Source organism: Paroedura picta, chromosome 3, assembly GCF_049243985.1.
Source record: "Paroedura picta isolate Pp20150507F chromosome 3, Ppicta_v3.0, whole genome shotgun sequence".
Taxonomy (NCBI): Eukaryota; Metazoa; Chordata; class Lepidosauria; order Squamata; family Gekkonidae; genus Paroedura; species Paroedura picta.
The window spans coordinates 69,345,713-69,366,596 of record NC_135371.1 but is presented as its reverse complement, the minus strand read 5'-3'; the positions used below and the strand labels follow the sequence as shown (position 1 = coordinate 69,366,596).

Genomic DNA, 20,884 nt, shown 5'->3' with positions numbered 1-20,884 from the left:
GATCTAATTCCTTAAAAGTATTTGTTACCTCTACTTTATATTCTTCAGGGATATGATTTAGTTCATCAATTTGAGCCCAGTTCATACCTGAGTGGCCTAGTGCTTTTCCCGACTTTCTTCAATTTAAGCCTAAATTTTGCAACAAGAAGCTGATGATCTGAACCACAATTGGCTCCTGGTCTTGTTTTTACTGACTGTATAGAATTCTCCATCTTTTAATGCAGAGCAAATAGTCAATCTGATTTCTGTGTTGACCATCTGGTGTTGTCCATGTGTAGAGTCATCTCTTGGGTTGTTGGAAAAGAGTGTTTGCTATAACCATTGCATTCTCTTGACAAAATTCTACCAGCCTGTGCCCTGCTTCCTTTTGTACTCCAAGGCCAAACTTGCCTGTTATCCTGGTTATCTTTTGGCATTCCAATCCCCCATGATGATAAGCACATCATTTTTTGTCATTGCTTCTAGAAGGCATTGTAGGGCTTCATGGAACTGGTCAACTTCATCCTCTTCAGCAACAGTGGTTGGGGCATAGACCTGGATTACTGTGATGTTGAATGGTTTGCCTTGGATTTGAACTGAAATCATCCTGTCATTTTGGTGATTGTATCCCAAGACTGATTTTCTTACTCTTTTATTGATTATGAAGGCTACTCCATTTCTTCTGAGTGATTCTTGCCCACAGTAGTATACCTGATGGTCATCTGAATTAAATCCACCCATTCCTGTCCATTTTAGCTCACTGATTCAGTCTTGTCTTGACCACGTCCAGCTTGCCTTGATTAATGGATCTGACATTCCGGGTTCCTATGGAATAAAAGACAGCATCGGACTGTCTTTTCGCCACCAGTTCCCTCCACAACTGAACGTCCTTTCGGCTTTGGCCCAGTCGCTTCATTCATTCTGGGGCTACTCGTACTAGCCGTCTGCTCATCCCCAGTAGCATATTGGACACTTTCTGACCTGAGGGGCTCATCTTCTGGAGTCATTTCGTTTTGCCTTTTGAAACTGTCCATGGAGTTTTCATGGCAAAGATACTGGAGTGGTTTGCCATTTCCTTCTCCAGTGGATCACCTTTTATCAGATCTCTCAACTATGACCTGTCCGTCTTGGGTGGCCCTGCACGGCATAGCTCATAGCTTCACTGAGCTAGGCAAGCCCCTTCACCATGTCAAGGCAGCAATCCTGGTACTCTTCACCAATAAGACTTTAACTACAATAGGAGGTAACATTTAATAATTTTTAAAATTAATCTAAATTATAATTTATTAATATTTTATTGTATGTTTGTATTGGAATGGAATGTTTTTAAACTCTGACGTTACCTGCCCTGAGCTTACTAGGGAAGGGCAGGATATAAAAATAGAATTATTATTTATACTTCAGCCATATAGCAAATCAGTGGCAAAGCTGGGAATGAAGTCCAGGCTCCTTGATCCTCAGATCATCGTCCCTACTGATGAGCTCAAGTGCGTCATCTTTTGTTAAGAGGCAGTGAACGACACAGTGCAATCTTAAGTCACAATTCAACCACAGATAAGCACGTCCATGCATATCGATATCAGTGGGAGTGAGGTATGCATATGTTTAGCTCCCTTAGAAATTTTTAAAAATCTGCATTACAGTCCTGGGCACGTTTTCTCAACAGGTCTCACTTTACTGAGTTGGGTTCATTTCTAAGAAAGTTGCATAAGATTGCTGCATGTTGGCTGGATCATGTTTTCTCCTCCCCTTTATTATTACTCTAAGAAATCATGCATAATATGGTGGCATACTTTTTGTCCCAAATACTCCAAAACACAAAGAATATAATCAATACCAATTATTTTCAGGATGCAATCTTTTTCAGTGTCAAGGTACTCCTATAAAATCAAAGGACACTGGGTATTCATAAAGGAATTGATGTCCAAGTAATTTTGGCTACAATTAACAGCTTTTCAAAGATTTTACTGACACTAGCAATATCATCCAAGTTTGCATTTTTAAAAGGTAGACTTTTTTGTCCATTTCTGCAGTGAAATCTGCTTCTCCAGGCCCAGAGCTGAATTGCCCCCTCACTTGCCCCACAGCAAAGGAATCCTAGAATCCCCATCTTCTCAAGCGGGGTCTAGTAGGGTCTAATTTGGAGCTGTTCAGGAAATGTGTGCACTTGTAGTTTTTGCCACGCCTGCCATTTTGAGTCATTTGGGCAGTCACTTTTTCTCATTCCTGTCCTCCCTCCCCCTTTCTTCATCCTCCTCCCCCCTCCGTTCTGAAAATCTGCCTTTAGAAAAAGGGGGGTGGAGATCATGATTTAGCGTTGTTTCTAAGTTTTAAAAAAGCAGTCTTGCACATGGTTTAAAAAAAAATACATCCAGGATACTTTGGGAGAAAGAATGGGACAAGATCAAAGGCACAGTATGGTGGGATTAAGTAAGCTGAGCACCTGTCCCAATTCTCATGGGAAACTCCCGCTTTTGAGGGAAAGTCCCGAGTCCCGCTGTGGTCTTTAAAAGTCTCGCTAGCGGCTCGGTGCAGCTCTACCCAACCCTGGCCGCCCTGCCTTCTGAAAAGCATTGTTTGCCAAATGGGCCCACTTGCCCAGAGAAGGGCCCCTCTCCACCCCTGTGCATGGGCTCTCAGCTTGGCTTGTCCCATGCCTACCTCCGCAACCGCCTCCCCGGGGAAGCCTTTCCGTGACATCATCAGAAGGAGTCCCTGACTGTGAGGGAGCGGGCGCTGCAGCCAGTCTGGCCAAGAGCAGCTCCACCGCCTGGCCACTGCCCGGGAGAGCTTGCGGAGAGGCCGTGCCTGATGCGCCCGATGCAAGAGGGGACCCCTCCCTGCCCGCCTGCCTGACGCCCAGGTGAAAGGCTTGGCAGAGGCAGTGGAGTGGGAGAGGGCAGCAAGGGTAGGTGTCATGCTCCTGCTGGCACCTCCCATCTCCCAGGAGTTGCCACAGCAAATAGGACCTGCAGCTGAACCAACTCTGGCAGAAGAGAGAGGGGCCTTGAATGTGCAGCAGGGGAAGGCAGCACAAGTCAGCCAGGCTCTTCCCCAAAGGCATGTTTGCTGCATCCGCAGATGCATTCCAGTCCTGGCAGCTCGCCTGAGTGACGCAGGCGAAGCAGAAGGGTGGTGTTTGTTGAATGCCGAAAGAGCCAGAGACTGCAGGCACACCCAGCTGGGATAGCTCTTGGGGAGGATGAGTGAGTCCTCCCCCAGGTGCAGCCAATTAGCTGGGCTGCTTTTAGGCGAGACAGCAGCAGCTCTTCGGTGTCGGTGCAATCTATGCAGAAACCCTCCTGCCCAGCTTGGATTCCTTGGTCTGCGAACTTCTGACTCCCATCAGCTTCCCTGACTCCTGGCAAATGGCTTTTGACTTGTTGTTGTTGTTAGGTGCAAAGTCGTGTCCGACCCATCGCAGCCCCATGGACAATGATCCTCCAGACTTTCCTGTCCTCTACCACAGTGGTCCCCAACCTGCGGGCCGCAGCCCGGTGCCGGGCCGCGAAGGCCATGGCGCCGGGCCGCGGCTCCCTCTCCCCGCCCCCCCCTGCAGTAAAAAACTTCCCAGGCCGCAAGCTTGCGGCCCGGGAAGCTTCTTACTGCGGGAGGGCAGGAAGAGGGAATCAGGGCTGGCCGTGCCCGTGCGGGCGCGGGTGTGATGCGCGGGTGCGGCCCGATGCGTGGGCGCGGCCCGTGGGCGCGGCCCGTGGGCGCGGCCCGATGCGTGGGCGCGGGCCAATGTGCGGGCGTGGTTGGGGACCACTGCTCTACCATTCCTCGAAGTCCATTCAAGTTTGCACCTACTGCTTCAATGACTCCATCCAGCCACCTCATTCTCTGTCGTCCCCTTCTTCTTTTGCCCTTGATTGCTCCCAGCATTAGGCACTTCTCCAGGGAGTCCTTTCTTCTCATGAGGTGGCCAAAGTATTTGAGTTTCATCTTCAGGATCTGGCCTTCTAAGGAGCAGTCCGGGCTGATCTCTTCTAGCGCTGACCGGTTTGCTCGCCTTGCAGTCCAAGGGACTCGCAAGAGTCTTCTGGACATCTTAGTTCCAATGTGCTGCTTGGGCTCATTCAATATCCCTGGTGATTTTTTATACCTAAGATCCCCCCCCCCCGCAAACACAAACATACACACTGACCTAGGTCCACATACATCTGGATTAACACAGTATTCTGTATTAGAGCTGCAGACTTTTATTGCCTTACCCTCTCTGGTTAATCAGCTAATATTTTAGTTGATCAATCAGTTAGAAACAAACTGTAAGACTGAGAATCAAGGATACACTTTTCTGAAGTTCAAGACTCTCTTGCTTCTGGTGTGCACTTGTAATAAAGAATAAGATGTTAGAATGTTTTCCTTAAAATTGTACATTAATTCACATTGATATTTCATTTATACCAAACCTTTCTCTCCACTGGGGGCCCAGCACAGCTTCCATTATTCTCCTGTCCTCAATTTTATCCCCAAAATAATTGTGTGTTTGAGAGAGTCTTGACTGCCCCAAGGAGGAATCAAACACCTGCTCAAACTTCAGGTTGCAAAGATGCCTTAGGCTGGGACAGAATGAAGGGGTGGAAAAGGATGAGGAGAGCAATCTTGTGTTGACATGGCAATCAAGCCCACCATCCACTGTCAGGTTGCCAGGGCACAAGTGCATCCCCACACATGCTTCCTGCGGTGGCTCTGCTTCTCAAGAGCTTTGAACATCTTTTATGTATTCACTTCCCCTGGACAGGTTTTGCACGTGTTCTAGAAGTTCCAGCTGCCACCCCCTACTACCAAGGATTATCCAGGCTATGTTATAAAGCAACCAGGCACCAGGTAAGAGTCCTCTTTTCCAAGTCAGACCCAGCTGCCCTACCCAAGGTCCCCTCAGCAAGGTTCCATGACAGAATGGGAATTTGAAGTCAGGTCTTGCAGCTTCCAGTCTGACAATCTAGTCTAACCATACACCATAGTGGCTCTCCACTGATACTTCCACTTTTAAAAGATTTTATCAAGGAAGAATTCATACAACTTTGATATGCAGTCTGTCATGTGTTACAATCATCTCATAGAATCATAGAATGATAGAATTGGAAGGGGCCAGACAGGCCATCTAGTCCAACCCCCTGCTCAACGCAGGATCAGCCCTAAGCATCCTAAAGAATCCAAGAAAAGTGTGTATCCAACCTTTGCTTGAAGACTGCCAGTGAGGGGGAGCTCACCACCTCCTTAGGCAGCCTATTCAACTGCTGAACTACTCTGACTGTGAAAATTTTTTTTCCTGATATCTAGCCTATATCGTTGTACTTGTAGTTTAAACCCATTACTGCGTGTCCTCTCCTCTGCAGCCAACAGAAACAGCATTCTGCCCTCCTCCAACTGACAACCTTTCAAATACTTAAAGAGGGCTATCATGTCCCCTCTTAACCCCCTTTTCTCCAGGCTGAACATTCCCAAGTCCCTCAACCTATCTTCATAGGGCTTGGTCCCTTGGCCCCAAATCATCTTCATTGCTCTCCTCTGTACCCTTTCAATTTTATCTACTTTTGAAGTGAGGCCTCCAGAACTGCACAAAGTACTCCATGTGTGGTCTGACCAGTGCCGTATAGAATGGGACTATGTCATCTTGTGATTTTGATGTGATGCCCCAGTTGATACAGTTGATACAGGTCAGAAAGTTGCATGACTGAGGACGCTTCGCAGAGTTTCTTTCCCAGCACACATCTGGGAAATTGATGTCACCCATGATGACAAGGTCCTGCCGCTTGGATATTGTCTCAAGCTGCTCACAAAGTGCAGCATCCACATCCTCTCGTTGGTCAGGCGGTCGGTAGCAGACACCAACCACCACACTGTTTGTTTTTCCCTCGCTTATTTTCACCCAGATGTTTACCACTGTAGATATGCTCTCCTTCACTAGAATTTGCTGACAGGTAAGCCCTTTCCTCACATACAGTGCCACTCCTCCACCTCTTAGATCTATTCTGTTTTTTCTGAACAGTTCATATCCATCCTCCATTACATTCCAATCATGATAATCATTCCACCAAGTTTTTGTGATGCCTACTAAATCATACCTTTCCATCAGCATGAGAAGTTCCAGCTCTTCTTTCTTATTTCCCATGCTTCAGGCGTTAGTATAAAGGCATCTGAATCCTTTTACTTTTGGTTCCCTATGAGCTGGCCTTCCTGGTTAGGCTGCCCCTGATCGTTCTCCTTCCTTACACTCCCTATGTTGATCGTCTCCTTCCCCTTGTGGCTTCAGTTTAAAGCTCTCCTGATGAATCTCCCCATGTTCCTGCCAAACACATTCTTCCCCAGCTTCGATAAGTGCAGTCCATCAGGAAATCCTATCCCATGGTCCCAGAAACCAAATCTCTCTTGCCGGCACCAACTACTCAGCCACTGATTCACCTCCATTATCTTCCTTTCCTGACGCATTCCTCTTCCCTTGACAGGCAAGATTGAAGAGAATACCAGTTGTGCCCTCATTTGCCTGAGCTTCCTTCCAAGATCTTGATAGTTTTTTTTAACAGGAGCGATGGTATTCCTGAACATGTCATTCGTTCCCACATAGACCACCACAAATGGGTAGTGATCCATAGATTTAAGGAGTTTGGGCAGCCATTCTGAAACGTCTTTAATTTTCGCCCCTGGCAAGCAACACACCTCTCGGGTTAGGGGGTCGGGCCCAGCCACATGGTGATCCATTCCTTTTAGAAGGGAGTCTCCAATTACCAGTACTCTCCTTTTTTTTTCTTCTCAACTCCATTTCCTTCTATCCCCGTGGCCTCTTCACTTTGTCTTAGACTTTGTTTTGGGACCTCTTCCCTCGTTGACCCTTGCACCTCCTCTGCAAGGGCTTGAAATGTATTCTGGAGCTCCAAAGGACCCGAAAACCGTCTCGCTCTATGCCGTTGAGTCTTTTTCCGAACTGTCTGCAGAGGCTCCATAGTCAGGTCAATCTGCTTATCCCCTTCAGGACTGGTTGTTTCCTCTTTATTCCGAGTTGCACAGCTCTGGTCTATGAATTCCATTGTAACTTCTAGGCCATTCAACTACTAGGGAAATATAATCTTGTTGTTGTTAGGTGCGAAGTTGTGTCCGACCCATCGCGACCCCATGGACAATGATCCTTCAGGCCTTCCTGTCCTCTACCATTCCCCGGAGTCCATTTAAGTTTGCACCTACTGCTTCAGTGACTCCATCCAGCCACCTCATTCTCTGTCGTCCCCTTCTTCTTTTGCCCTCGATCGCTCCCAGCAGTAGGCTCTTCTCCAGGGAGTCCTTCCTTCTCATGAGGTGGCCAAAGTATTTGAGTTTCATCTTCAGGATCTGGCCTTCTAAAAAGCAGCCAGGGTTGATCTCCTCTAGCACTGACCGGTTTGTTCGCCTTGCAGTCCAAGGGACTCGCAAGAGTCTTCTCCAGCACCAGAGTTCAAAAGCCTCAATTCTTTGACGCCCAGCCTTCCTTATGGTCCAACTTTCGCAGCCATACATTGCAACTGGGAATACCATAGCCTTGACTAAACGCACTTTTGTTGGCAGGGTGATGTCTCTGCTTTTTAGGATGCTGTCTAGATTTGCCATAGCTTTCCTCCCCAGGAGCAAGCGTCTTTTAATTTCTTTGCTGCAGTCCCCATCTGCAGTGATCTTGGAGCCCAGGAAAATAAAATCTGTCACTATCTCCATTTCTTCCCCATCTATTTGCCAGGAATTGAGAGGGCCGGATGCCATGATCTTTGTTTTCTTGATGTTGAGTTTCAAGCCAACTTTTGTACTCTCCTCCTTCACCCGCATCAACAGGCTCTTTAGTTCCTCTTCACTTTCTGCCATTAGAGTGGTATCATCTGCATATCTGAGGTTGTTGATATTTCTCCCTGCAATCTTGATCCCAAATATAATCTACTGATTCTAATTGCTTGGCCAAGAACCCCAGGCTAAGAGCCACAGGCCAAGAGCCCTTTGTCTGTTGCCTAAGAGAGTCTTAGTCTGACAAAGAGTTCTTGCACTAGAAAGATCATGCCTTGAATAAATCATTGTTGGTCTTAAAGGTGCTACTGGACTCTGATTTTATGGTTTTTTACAGGTTTTTCAAAATTATGAGCTGAGATTTCAAATGTAGAAGAACTGCTGGGAGGCCCCAGCAGCTGACAGGTGTCATGACCGATGGCTTCTGCCAGGGTCATGCATGGGTTGGATTGCATGATGTTTTTTATGGTTCTGTCCATCTGTTTTACTGTTTGCCAGATGCAAATTACTATGTGTTGTCTGACTGCGGGTAATCAGGGGGCATCTGCCTTGCCATTTGGCCTTTTGGTCTGGCTGGGAATGAGCTTGTTTCCCAGGGGATTGTAAACCCTTTGATGTTGCTTAACACTTGGTATGAGATAAAGGAATGGGAATTGGGGTTTATTTGAGTTCCTGCCCTTGGAGTGCAGGTTGGAATATGCACCTGGAAAAAACAAAGGTAGGGGTGGAGTTGTGACATGGTTTTGATGCTGTAGGTATGGCTGCCAGAACAGTATATTGGTTCTGTATTGTCAGATTTGACAATCTTTTTGTGTTCATTGATTTTTGCTTCTATCAGTAAAGACTCTTCTGCTTAAAACATGAAATAGTGTTTATTGGAAATGCACATAGGATCTGCCATGTACTGTGGCTACCTGACAGGATTTTGACAACAGGACACTGTGCCTTGTGAGCAGCACAGTTTCCCTGTACTGGGGGGAGAAGGGGAACCCTGTGAAGAACTGAAAAAGGGTTCTCAAAGAAGTTCTCTATCAGACCTAATTCCTTAAATCTATTTGTTACCTCTAATATATATTCGTCAGGGATATGATTTAGGTCATACCTGAGTGGCCTAGTGCTTTTCCCTACTTTCTTCAATTTGAGACAGCCTCCTCAAAAGCAGAGATACCACCTGCCAGAAGTATGTCTAGTCAAGGGTATGGTCATCTCAGTTGCAATGTATGGCTGTGAAAGTTGGACCATAAGGAAGGCCGAGCATCAAAAATTGAGGCTTTTGAACTCTGGTGCTGGAGAAGACTCTTGTGAGTCCCTTGGACTGCAAGGCGAACAAACCGGTCAGTCCTAGAGGAAATCAGCCCTGACTGTTCCTTAGAAGGCCAGATCCTGGAAATGACACACAAATACTTTGGCCACCTCATGAGAAGGAAGGACTCCCTGGAGAAGAGCCTAATGCTGGAAGCGATTGAGGGCAAAGGAAGCAGGGGACGACAGAGAATGAGGTGGCTGGATAGAGTCATTGAAGCAGTAGGTGCAAACTTAAATGGACTTCGGGGAATGGTAGATGACAGAATGGCCCAGAGCATTGGTCCCAAACCATTGGGCCGGAGACCAGTATCGGACCATGGATCAGTTAGTACCGGGACGCTTCTTCTCCTTGTCCTCCTTCCCGGCTGCTGCCTGGGGGCTGTCCTGCCACTCTACTGCCGGCCCACCTTTGGTGCTCTCCAACGGTCTCCATGACTGGGGGTCCCCTCGGCGTGGCACTGTGCAGCTTCTGCTGGCAGCGTCCTCCAGCAAGCAGCAGGAAGTCTGGGGCACCAGCGGGAAAGCAAGCAGAACAGGGGCTCAGGTGGTGGCAGTGTCTCTATCTTCTGGAGTATTTGCCAGTCCTCTCAATTTGGTATCATCTGCAAACATAATGAGCAGTCCCTCCACCCCCTTATCTAGATCATTAATAAATATGTTAAAAAGTACCAGACTGAACCCCGAGCCCTGAGGTACCCCGCTACTCACCTCCCTTCAATCTGATGAAACACCATTGACAACAACTCTTTGAGTGCGGTTCTCTAACCAATTCCCTATCCACCTAACTATCTGAAAATCCAGATTGCAGTCCTTCAATTTATCCATCAGAACATCATGAGGAAACTTATCAAAAGCTTTACTAAAATCCAAGTAAACGACATCAACCGAATTTCCACAATCCAGCAAACCTGTTACTTGGTCAAAGAAGGAAACCAGGTAGGTCTGACAGGACCTGTTGGAGACAAATTCATGCTGACTTCCCTGGATCACCAAATTGTCCTCCAAATGTTTGCAGATCGCTCCCTTTAATATCATTATCTTCCCCACAACAGAGGTCAGACTTACTGGTCTGTAGTTTCCCGGGTCATCCTTCCTCCCTTTTTTGAAGATTGGAATAACGTTTGGTCTCTTCCAGTCCTCTGGGACATCTCCCGTCCTTAAAGAGGTCCCGAAGATGATGGACAAGGGTTCTGCAAGCTCTCCGGAAAGTTCTTTAAGCACTCTCGGATGCATTTTATCCCGCCTAGGGGATTTGAACTCATCCAGTGCAGCTAAATACCTCTCGACAACCTCTCTGTCCATGTCAACCTGCTACCCAGACTTTATCCCTTGGCTACTGCCATCTCTCGATGTGCCTAAACTCTTTGGCCTGTGGGAAAAAATAGATGTAAAATAGGCACTGAGCCTTTCTGCTATCTCTGCATCCTCCGTTAGAGTTTGTCCATCTGCACCCAACAGTGGGTCTATTGCCTCCTTTACTTTAAGTTTGCTCCTCACATAACTGAAAAATCCTTTCTTGTTACAATGGGCTTCCCTGGCCAATCCTTGCTCACTTCTCACTTCTCGACCCTCTAGATCATCCTGTATGCTGTTGCTGTCTTCAGTTGCATTTGCTACCCCTCCCAGTTTAGTATCACCTCAAATTTAATAAGTATCCCCTCTACTCCTTCATCCAAATCATTTTTAAACTAGGGATAAAGCCCATTTGTGAAAATGGGCAGAGTTCGGTGATCGGTCGAGGTCCTCTTACCGCGGCAACTATTGGCGGAAGGTGGGGAAGGAGGGAGGCTTGGGCTGGGGGCAGCGCAGACGACAGGGAGGGGGTGCACGCATGGTCGGGAGTCCGGGCATGCGTGCTGGAGCTGGGGGGTGGAGTTCCGGGGTAGGCGCGGCGTGTCGGCATCTGCAATCAGGCATGCCCGTGAGTCCGCGTATGCCTGGTTCATTCCTTAGTCGTGCCGGCAGCTGCGCAGGGCATGCTGACTGGCGGCAGGGCTGTCAAAAGGTGAGGAAAGGGGCAGCGCGTAGGACGGAAGGTGAGTGCGGTGTCGGCGAGCGGAAATCGGCCAGGGAAAGGGGGGCTTGGGGTTGGGGTGGGAAGTGCGGGGATGGGGGCTGGGGGAGAGGCGGCGGGTGGGTGCTCGAGTGTGTGTGTGTGGGCATGTTTGTGAGTCTGGAAGCGGCAGCAGAGCGGGAAGGGGTCTGGGGAGGGTGGGGGAGTTAGCGGACGGCTGGTGAGTGTGCGAGTGCATGTGTGTGGGCATGTTTGTGTCTAGGGAAGCAGTGGAGGGGGTTAGCGGGCGTCGGGTGGGTCCCGCAGTGTGTGCGTGTTCGTGTGGGGGTGTTTTTGTTGTGGGAAGGAGGGGCGGGAAGAGGCCTGGGGAGGGGGGGTAGTTGGAGTGTTGCGCTTGCATGGTGTTGGTGGGGTGGGAAAGGAGCAGGGTCTTTGATGCGGCATCCCTGCTCCTTTCCCTAGGGCGATGGGAAGGCAGGAGGACTCACCGTGGGGGGAAGGCCGTGTGGCCTTCGTCGCGGTGAGTCCCCTGGCGGGCGAGGCCGCTTGTCCCTTGAGTGGCACTCATAGGGGCGAAGCAGGAGCCGCGGACAGAGCCTGCCCTAACTCCTCCCAAATAGCCCTTAGGGCTTTATTTTATCCGCTCCACAGGAGCGGTTAAACATATGTTGAACAATACAGGCCCCAGGACAGATCCTTGTGATACTCCACTTGTCATTCTTTTCCAAGAAGATGCTGAACCATTAACAAGTAAACTCTGGGTATGATTTGTCAACCAGTTATTGATCCACCTGACAGAATTAGGATCCATACCAAATTTTACCAACTTGTCAAGAAGAATATCATGTGAAACCTTATCAAAAGCTTTACTGAAATCTAGATAAACTGTCCACAGCATTCCCATGATCCTGCCAGGTAGTTTGTTTCTTGAAAAAAGAGATAAGGTGGGTCTGACATGACTTGTTCTTGTGAAACCCATGCTGAGTCTTAGAAATCACAGCTCTCAGTTCCAGCTACTCAAGGACCGAGTGTTTGATTATTTGTTCCAAAATCTTGCCAGCTACAGATGTCAAGCTGACGGGTCGATAATTACCTGGATCCTCCTTTTTTCCTTTCTTGAAGATGGGGACAACATTTACCCGCCTCCAATCGTCTGGCACCTCACCTGTTCTCCAAGAAGTGTCAAAAATAATGGACAGAGTTTCAGAGATGATATCTGCAAGTTCTTTTAGTACCCATGGATGCAGCATTTGGCCCAGAAGACTTTGTTTCATTTAAAGAAACTGGGAGGGGTAGCAAAGACAACTGAAGACAGCAACAGAATACAGGATGTATCTTGATAGGCTCAAGAAGTGGGCTAAACTGAATAAAATGAAGTTCAATAGGGACAAAATTTCAAAAGAAATTCTATCTATACATCCAAAAGAAGTTCCTGACAGAGCGGTTTCTCAGTGGAACAGGCTTCCTCGGGAGGTGGTGGGTTCTCCATCTTTGGAAATGTTTAAACAGAGGCTGGATAGCCATCTGACGGAGAGGCCGATTCTGTGAAGGCTAAGGGGTGGCAGGTTACAGTAGATAAGCAATAGGGATGTGAGTGTCCTGCATAGTGAAGGGGGTTGGACTAGATGACCCATGAGGTTCCTTCCAACTCTATTATTCTATGATTCTAGGTGTTTGTGGACTGTTCCAACAGTGATCCTAGGCCACCATTCCTCTCCCCCATGTTGTGTTATGTTTTTGCCGCATCGATTACTATTTCCCTCACTAGAGAAGACTGAGGAGAAATAGAAGTTAAACAGTTCAGCCCTCTTTTCATCGTTATAATTTCACTATCTTGTCCTCGCAGTAGTCCTATGGTGTCCTTATTCTTTTTTTTTTGCTTGAAATATAACTAAAGAAGCCTTTTTTGTTATGTTTAGCATTTCTTGCTAGCCTAAGCTCATATTGAGCTTTAGCTTTTCTAACACTACCCCTACAATTATTGGTCATTTGTTTATATTCATCCTTGGTAATAAGGCCTTCCTTTAATTTCCTAAATGACTCTTTTATTCCTCAAATCTTTTGACAACTGCTTATAGAACCAACTTGACTTCCTTAGGCTCTGTCAGAGGCAGACAAAACTCACAACAAGGCTTCTATAGAAAGAAAGCTTTAATTGGAAGTAGATCTGAATACTCAAACATCTGAAGTCAAGACTGTTCGATATCGGGAAAGCAGGCAGTTATCAATAGAATTCTCCCGCCTAAATCAGCCCCGTTCCCAGGGGAGGGGTAACATCCTCCACCCAGGTGCCATCCTGGGCTTCCTGCCAAAGTGTCTCTGTTGCCGCGTCATTGGTCAGCTCGGCGCCTCAATTTGTAGATAAGATGTTTACAGGGGTACTGGTAACAAAGTATCACAGCAGGGGGAACATGCATTGTGAAAAGCTCAGGGGCATCAAAGGGAGGATAGAGGTTCAAAGGAAATGCTACAGAGCCATAAGCACAAATGGTTACACACACACAAAGATGGAGTCTCTCTGGCTAGCTTGATACAGACATGGCAGAGATCCTGACAGGCTCCTTCAATCTTTTCTTCTCAAGGGAATTGTTTGTGATTGAGCCTTCATTATTTCACTTTTAAGAAACTCCCAGCCCTCATGGACTCCCATCTCTTTTAAGTCTTTCTGACCCCGGGACTCTACGCAACATACCTTTAAGTCTGTGAAAATCAGCTTTTCTGCAGTCTATACATACAACTACGTAAAGGTTTTCTCTTTCCCACAATTGAAAATTCCAAAAGCACATGGTCACTGCTACCAAGTGTGCCCACTACTTCCACCTCATCTACCAGTTCTTCCCTATTGATGAGAATCAAGTCTAAAATAGCAGAGCCCCTGGTTCCCCTCTCTACTTTCTGGGAAATGAAGCTGTCGGCAAGACAAGTGAAGAATTTCGTTTTTCTCTTAGATATTAATGTTGTGGCATAATTCTGGATTTGGTATTTCAGACTTCCAGAGCATAATTAAGTGTCTGTGTTTTAGTAGGTGTTTGGGGACCCGTATAAATACCTAATTTGAGCTGTGAGTCTTCTGTGGAAGCCAAGCTGTTGTTTGATAAATATTTTTAATTAGGCATTCATGTTTCTGTAGTTGCTTGGGACATATGTAAGCACAACAAAAACTGTTTTTTTCCAGTTTGCAGTGAAGATTGCTTTGCATGCCACTGTTTGGCTTGCCCCATGGAATGGCAAACTCATCTCCCTAGAGCGGTTCTTAAAATGCTTGAATATACTTACCATATATGCTCACATGTAAGCTGACCCGCATATAAGCTGAGGCACCTAATTTTACCACAAAATCTGGGCAAACTTATTGACTCGCATATAAATCGAGGGTGGGAAAGGCTCCATCATCACAGGCTCTCCCAACCAGCCTCCCCCCCCCAACAAATACAGAAAAGTCAAGAGGATGAATAGATGCTGGGTTTTGTACACCGTTTTTCACTAACCAAAGGAGTCTCAAAGTGGCTAGGACTTGCCTTCCCTTTCTCTCTTGATGCCAGACCCCCTGAGAGAGCTCTGACAGAACCGCTATGTAAGAACAGCTCTGGTAGGAGAACCAAACAGTGCCCCCAGGCCAGCAAACCAGAGTAAAACAACAGTACCCAAAGTTGGCACCCTACTAAAACAAATGCAGCAGCTACCAAACTGGAAGCATGGACAACTCTAACTACAACTGCAGTGCCTCCCCCCCCCCCCCGAACAAAACACTGAAATAAAGAACTGTAAAATTAAACACTGAAAGAAAGAATTGTAAAAATCAACTTTTAAAAGAAACACAACCCCAAGGGGAAAAAGCAAACAATGCTGCCTCTCAGATAAAAGAAACGCTAGGAGAAAGAAACAGTAAATCCCAAAGCACCCACAGAAACCAAAAGAATAGTTTTGACGAAGTGATTAAGAAATGGAAGAAGTGAAGGCAAAAAGAAAAAATAGATCAGAGTCCCTCAGACAAACTGTTGATGTCCTACAAGCAGCCAGAGCAAGCTCAGCTTGCTGTAAAGGTAAAGGTATTCCCTGTGCAAGCACCGGGTCATGTCTGACCCTTGGGGTGACGCCCTCTAGCGTTTTCATGGCAGACTCAATACGGGGTGGTTTGCCAGTGCCTTCCCCAGTCATTACCGTTTACCCCCCAGCAAGCTGGGTACTCATTTTACCGACCTTGGAAGGATGGAAGGCTGAGTCAACCTTAAGCCGGCTGCTGGGACTGAACTACCAGCCTCATGAGCAGAGCTTTCAGACTGCATGTCTGCTGCCTTACCACTCTGCACCACAAGAGGCTCTTCAGCTTGCAGTACAGATTTGCAAAAGGCAATACAACGATTGGCTGGCTGGAGCAGGCTTTTATTTCAGTTACCTTAAATAGCCGCGTATAAGCCAAGGAGGGCTTTTTCAGTGTGAAAAAAGATGCTGAAAAGCTAGGCTTTTATGCGAGCATATAGGGGATTTTTTTAACTAAAAATGAGGGAACAAATGTATATTTAATCCTAAAAATATGTCTGGTCTTTAAAAATGAGAAAATAATACAGATGGAGAGCTGGCTTCATGTACGGATAAGCCCAACTGACAGTGTTTGCTGATTGCTGGTGTTGTATATTTATCTCTTTCAAAGCAAAGCAGGGGAGAAGCCAAGTTCACACCATGGGAAGAAAACAATTCACAGTCTATTTTAAGCACTTTCACAGAACAAATTCACAGTCCTGTTTAAGTCCTGTTTAAGCACTTCTGTATGCGTTCTTTGATAACTTCAGTAATCCAATCAGCTAGTCTTGGCGCATGTTGCTTGAAATTGATTTTTTACTTCTGAAAGAGACAAATTGACTTTTTTTTTACGCTCTGGAAAAAGTAGAAATTCCATCTATTTTTTGGCATCTGATTCAAATTGCTAGGCCTCACATATGGGGTGGCCAGACATTTAAAACTCACCTTCTAACCGGGACATCCCAGTTCAGTGAAGCGCAGATCATGATGTAGCCCATAAAATTTGTTTTGCTACAATCTGCTGTTATGTGGCCAGGGACAAGGGTAGAAATCTGCACAATTGTTTTGACACTGCACTAGACCCTTGATGTCTACTACAGAATATACTACATTACAAAATATTGTAATAATTCCACCTTCATTTTTTTCAAATTGTGTCCTTTGGTTCCAAATTGTCAAAATGGAGTTGTCAGTTCTGGCTTTTGAAATTCCTGGACAGGCAGGACCTGGGGGTAGCAGAGTCTGGAGAAACTCAATGGAGATGTAATTCCCTAGAGCTTGCTCTCCAAAGCTGCCATTTCCAACAGGGGAACTGATCTCTGTAGTTTAGAAATCAGTTTTAATTCCTGAAGAACTCCAAGATCCCACTGAGGTTAGTTATTCCATGTGGCAAAGTTTTTGAAACCATGGGGCAGTTTCTCCTTAGGGTTCTGAAGACAGGCAACAACTTAGGGTTTTTAGTAGTCAGAGTCCAAAACCATGAGTTTTGTAGGTGGATTAAATTAGGGAAAGTTAATACTTTAATACTAATGTCTGCTTCGCGGAACTGACACCCCAGTCCTAAGCACATTGATTTGTTACCTGGAGCAGAGACTTTGGACTTGCTAATCAGAGCTTGAAATCTTTGGCTTGTTTCAAAATCAGAATCAAGATGCTGTATTTTCAGGCCTGTCATCAGGCTATATCAGCCTTGACTATGTGAACAAAAATTCCGGAGAGGAAAAACAGAACCTCTGATCTTGCCAAATTTACCAACTTGCTTCAACCCTTGAATCACACCTTCAATGTGACAGCAAAAGCAGAAATCAAAGTCAGCTCAGGAACTGTTATCTTGGGAAACTAATCATATAAGCAGGCCTTTTAGGATAGTTGCTACCCCAAGTTTAACAAATATTCATGAAGTCCTTTTGATATTAGAGGAACTGTCTTCTAATTATTGCTGCTGTGGATCCTAACTGTGCACTCTGGTGAAGCAAGAATAGATCATGTTTAGTAGCAGGTTTCCATGCAGATATCCTTTGAAATCAGGTTTCATGCATAACAAATAGAAGACAATTTTTGACCAGGCCCGCCAAATATAAAAAGATAAGGCCTCCAGATCTTTACGTATTGGTTTACCTTTAAGTATGAGGGACTAATTCTCATCATTCTCCCTCTTTCCTTTCCCATGTGGAGCTTTGATCATGTTTGGTGGTGAGACCTTGAAGCCTAGGGACAGCCCAAGACTAAATGCAGTGATCTTTGGATTTGCTTTTGAGATTTTAACATAATGCTGTGACAGCTGTGTGGGAAAGGGAAAGTTGGAAGGATTATTATTATTATTATTATTATTATTATTATTATTATTATTATTAGATTTATTTCCCACCACTCCCTTACGGCTCGTGGCAGGTTACAGCATCCTAAAATCCCCATTAATACCCCATTAAAAGACGACAATAACATTACCAACATTAACAGCATGGCGGAGATCGGCAACGCAACTTCCACCCCTCCCACTACTGGCGGGTGGAGAGGAGGCCCTGATGATGTTTACTTCAGGTCCCAAATCCCTGGGGGGGGCATAGATCTATATTATCAGCCCCGGCCTCAACCATAAACCTGGCGGAAGAGCTCCGTTTTGCAGGCCCTGCGGAACGTTGAAAGGGCCCGCAGGGCCCGCAGCTCTCCCGGGAGCTCATTCCACCAGGTCGGGGCCAGGACTGAAAAGGCCCTGGCCCTGGTCGAGGCCAGGCGTGCTTCCCTAGAGCTGGGAACGACCAGCAGATTTTCATCCGCAGAGTGCAAAGCCCTACGGGGGCATAGGGCAATAGGCGGTCCCTCAGGTATGTGGGTCCCAACTCGTGTAAAGCCTTGAAGGTTAAAACCAAAACCTTGAACCGGATCCAGGCAGCAATTGGCAACCAATGCAGCTGCCTCAGCACTGGCTGGATGTGGGCCCTCCAAGGTGTGCCGGTAAAAACCCTAGCAGCTGCGTTTTGCACTAGCTGAAGTTTCCGGATCAAGGACAAGGGAAGGCCCACGTAGAGCGAGTTACAGAAATCTATTCTGGAGGTGACCATTGCATAGATCACTGTGCTAAATGGACTAAGAATATGCTTCTGAGAATTTTACTCAATCAACAACCAGAAATCTTGGAAAAGATATTTGAATACATGGTGATTCCAGCTAGAACTATAGTGAAATGGGAAAGTGCTGTCTGTCCAAGTTTAAAACATTAGAATGCTAAACTGGCTAAATATGCTGTTATGGCAAAATTAACGTCATATTTGAAAAGCAGATTAATTTCAACGTTTGTGGAAAGATGGAGCAGAAGACAAACCTATAACAAGTCACTTTTTAAAAATTATATCTATAGATAGAATCTGTGTTATAACAATGTATACTTAGTCTTCCTCATACCTGATTTATGTTGAATTATTACTCTGAATTACAGTATAATGATATTTTCATTCAAATGTTAGTGTGGATTCATACTGTAAGATGTACAATGGAATAAGTAGCAGTGATTAAAGCATTGGCATAGTTGGTAATATAGCAATGCACCGTGCTAAATATTAAATATTGTTAAGATTTAGATTAGAAGGAGATGGGGGAAACTATGCAAAGAATTTGATGAGGAGGAGAATGGAATAATATACATGTTTATCAACCTGTCTTTTATTATTATGCAATGTGTAATAGTTAACAAATGGTTAGGTATAATCTCTCTTTTTTAATGTTTGTCTATTTCTTTGTTCTTGGTTGAAAAAAAATTAAGAAAAGATAGGTCTATTAGGAACAACATAACTCCCTCACTGCAAAAGTATTTGTTTCTTAAAAGGAGACAATCTGATCTTTTAAAACACTGATCTCAAATATATTGTGAAAATAATCAAACTCTTTATAGGCTAGAAATGTCATTCTTCTCAAGGCAGTTCAACTTCATATGTCTTTTTGTAGCCAAGAAGCACTCACATATTTATGGCTAATCTGTCACAGTGGCTGGGAGTCTAGGGATCCACCTGTCAGGAGGGAATTGGAAAGGAGCCACTTGTAATGAGATGCTGGTTAGCTCTTAGGAAGAAGGCATGGAAACTGGAAGCAGGGATGTACAAACAAACACTGGGCTATAAAGGTGTGGATAGCTGTCTTAGTGGATGGCTGAAGCAGCGTTGCATTACTGAGGGAAGCAGAAGCACACTTGTGCTTTCCTATCTTTTATTATGTCTGGTAGCATATAGTGGATGGTATCACTCATGATAAATAGATTTTGCAGTGTACAAGATAGTTTGATCCAGGTAAGGCTCCAGAGGAACTAGGAGCAACAGGAAAAGAAAGGACAAGAGTGCAAATCTAATCTCTCCTTATTTTGTCCTCTTCATTTATATGCCTTTCTAGGTTGTCAGCTGCTGCTGACATGTGCTGCCTGACTGAGGAAGAGTTCTGTTAGTCACCCTGTCTGGAGATACACAGAAACAGTAGGTTAATTTCCTTTCACCAATCTGTTTTTCTGCTGCTGTATTAGATAACTAAACAATTAAAGATACAGGTCACTATCCAGTCTCTGGGATGCTTAGATGCAGCCTTACTTGCAGTCAGAAACCAAGTCTTATAAAAACTAAACCATGTAGAATGTTGAACCCTTGGCTTATTTCTCTCAGTTGTGATTCCATACAGATAATACAGAATTTCTCTTCGGAAATGTAGGTAAACCAGTGTTAAAATGACCTGTAGGACTAATTAGTACAATTCAAGGCAGAGCCAGTTCTGATCCTTATCCATGGTTCCTCTATATATTTGTGAAATGCTCCAGTGGGAGGAGCATGTCTGGGGTGTCCAAGTTGAATATGGGCCAATCAGGGTGATTCAGCAGGTGCGCATGCTTGCCTCCCTCAGAGGGTGCCTATTATGGGGAGAGGAAGGGAAGGCGATTTTAAACTGCTTAGAGATACCTGAGGCCTGCTGGGTGACTGTAGAACATTCCCGGTTCTCTCAGAGCTCTCAGCCCCACTTCCCTCACAGTGTGACTATTATGTGGAGAGGAAGAGAAGGCAATTTTAAAATGTGTCTGTTAAGGGAACAGGAAGGGAAGAGGATTTTAAACTGCTTAGAGACACCTGAGGCCTGCTGGGTGACTGTAGAACATTCCCAATTCTCTCAGAGCTCTCAGTCCCACTAACCTCAGAGGGTGTCTGTTATGGTGAGAGGAAGGGATGGCGATTTTAAACTGCTTAGAGACACCTGAAGCCTGCTGGGCGACTGTGGCCCATTCCTGGTTCTCTCAGAGCTCTCAGCCCCACCTCCCTAACTGGGTGCCTATTATGGGGAGTGGAATAGAAGCCGCTGAAAAACTCCTTAGAGACACCTAAGGCCTGCTGGGTGGCTGTGGACCATTTCCAGTTCTCTCAGATCTCTCACAGCCCCACCTGCAATCTGAAGAGGTATAGTCCACACAGGGTTGTAAACTCATCTGCCACATGATAATTTGGAGTGCCATTAGAAGGGTGAGATGAAGTTATAGTGTGAAATGAAATCAGGTAGCAACAAAATTGTTATGACACTGTAGTAATTTTGGAAGATCCTCTGTTTAGGACAGTGGTACTCAACCTGTGGGTTGGGACCCCATTTGGGGTCGCCTGGCCCCATCTGGGGGGTCCCCACGTTGGTTGCCGCCATGGTGGTGGCGAGCGGTGGCAGCTGCAAGCAGTAGGCGGCAGGTGGCAGGCAGTGACTGGCGGCAGAGGAGCCATGGCAAAGGCCACCTCCATGTTGCCCGTTCTCGTGTGCATGTGCACGCTGCCCGTGCGCATGTGCATGCCGACCCTGCCACCACCACAG

General features: G+C 46.0%; 1 protein-coding gene across 4 annotated transcripts in view; it reads left to right on the top strand.

Moving 5' to 3' along the window:
- CPLX2 (complexin 2) overlaps positions 1–20,884 on the top strand; it is a 391,294-nt gene that overhangs the window by 6,382 nt on the left and 364,028 nt on the right. Inside the window, exons 2-3 of one of the 4 annotated variants that reach the window (XM_077326370.1) lie at positions 4,724–4,809; positions 19,445–19,528. The gene's annotated coding sequence lies outside the window, so the exon portion shown is untranslated. The remainder of the gene's footprint in view (positions 1–4,723; positions 4,810–19,444; positions 19,529–20,884) is intronic. The other 3 variants (XM_077326366.1, XM_077326369.1, XM_077326365.1) reach the window with 3 other exon arrangements.